The sequence below is a fragment of the Pteropus vampyrus genome, unplaced genomic scaffold (assembly GCF_000151845.1).
Source record: "Pteropus vampyrus isolate Shadow unplaced genomic scaffold, Pvam_2.0 Scaffold1000005328, whole genome shotgun sequence".
NCBI classification, from domain to species: Eukaryota; Metazoa; Chordata; class Mammalia; order Chiroptera; family Pteropodidae; genus Pteropus; species Pteropus vampyrus.
The window spans coordinates 676-2455 of record NW_011919730.1 but is presented as its reverse complement, the minus strand read 5'-3'; the positions used below and the strand labels follow the sequence as shown (position 1 = coordinate 2455).

Genomic DNA, 1780 nt, shown 5'->3' with positions numbered 1-1780 from the left:
TTTTAGGGAAGGAAGCTGGCCAGGCAGATCAAGCAGGAAAGTGCGGCAGGGATGCGGAAGTGTGGGTGGCTTCGGGCAACAAACGCCCCGCCACCTGAGTTGTGGTTCTGGTTGGCGAGAATCCTGCAAGTCATTTCTTACGTCCTCAACAAAACCAGGGCCGCTGCAGATGTGGGTACGTGTCACTCCCCAGATCCCGACTGCTGTTAAATTGAGGCTTATCTGAGGCCAACTTCATTGTAATTTATTATTCCTTTTTTTTTTTTTTTTCTGATTAGAAACCCAAGCAGAAGAGGTTAATGTGATTGAGCTGTAGCCAAAACTTTGTCCTAATGAAATCAGGCTGTATCTATTGGGGAGTAGACTAGGACAGAAGGAATATGCTTTCTATTTTTGGTGTCTTTTGAAATGTAAGCTAAATTCTTAGTTTATTGTATCTTTGCCTATCATTCTTAGTCTTGGCATTGGACAGACAGGTGGCCTTGAACACAGTTGACATCTACTGACTGATGAGCGTCTCTGACTATAGTGTTTGAGCACTTGCAGTTTAAGGCAACAAAGTGTTAGTGGGAGAAGATTAGGAGACTTCAGCAATGTAACCTAGGACACAGTCATAGATTCGAAGAAGATTAATGACTCCGACTTCTGGGAAATAGCTTTTGATTTCCTTACCGATTGATTCCAAAGCCAATGAAATTCTGCAGTTTAGAAGTGGTTGGAGTTTTGAATTCAGAAGGCATAGGGCTGGGCAATGGGAAGTTTGTGTTCTAGGTCTCACTGTACTACAGACTGGCAGTGGACCAGAGGTGGGTGGGCTTGTCTGTGGGTCAGTAGTCTGAGCACCGGGTGCTCTGCCCTTCTGAAGGGCTGCAAATGCACTGGCATGGCTGGCCAGTGTTACTAGACCATGAGCTCTTGGTATACCCTGTTCTTTATTACTAAAGATTGAGACTTCCTGCCCTTTTCATTGAACACCTTTAGAACCTCTAGAAAATAGCAAGCCATGGCTTTCTAAGACATTGATATAGTGGAAAGAACAGGGACTTTGGGACTGGAAAGACTGGCTTTGTCACTAGCTGGCTTGTGTTTCAGTTTTGTTGTGCCTGTCTCCTTTCTGTAAAATGAGGTTAACGAGGATTGTGTAATGTACAGAAAATGTCAAGCTGGCATTCTCTAATGTATATATTTGTGAAGTTGCTGTTTTAGGTTCCTTTTGAGCTGATTCAAGCTTTTCAGCTACCAGAGTAGGTGTGATAATAACAAACCTCAGTTGTAGAAGACCGTGGCAGGCAACATAGCATTGCTCATTAAATACCTCAATGTTTTTTAATCTAGAAATTTTCTTATAGGAATCAACAGTGAGACAATTGTGAAACCAGCTTCAATTTCAGAGGAAGAACTGTTGAATTTAATTAGTAAACTCAATAATGATGACAATGTCGATGGCCTCCTTGTTCAGCTACCTCTCCCAGGTGAGTTTTGGACTCCGCCATTTAAAGTGATTTCTGAGGAATGGAAAGGCTTGGTTACTTTATACAGCTTGCCCCTCTTACGAATTTGACTTAAAGAGAGCGAATATTTTATTAGATATAGGACAGACTACTCAGTGAGGGGAAGCAGTTTGCCACCCTAAAAATATGCCTTTTGGGAATATTGATTATTTTAAGCTGGTTATTCTCAAGAAACAAAAGACTCAGGGGGAAAACCTTTGACTTTCTCCCTAACTGCCCAAAAGAATTTAGATAGAGGACCTGCTCCAGCAAGGGAGATATCCTCGGAG

The 1780-nt window shown here is 42.3% G+C and overlaps 1 long non-coding RNA gene across 1 annotated transcript; it reads left to right on the top strand.

Annotated features, from left to right (window-relative positions):
• The first annotated feature begins 91 nt into the window (after positions 1–91).
• On the top strand, positions 92–1437 carry LOC111735685. Its single transcript, XR_002778918.1, has 2 exons — positions 92–175; positions 1350–1437. It is a non-coding gene; the product is annotated as an uncharacterized LOC111735685 (long non-coding RNA).
• The last annotated feature ends 343 nt before the right edge of the window (positions 1438–1780 follow it).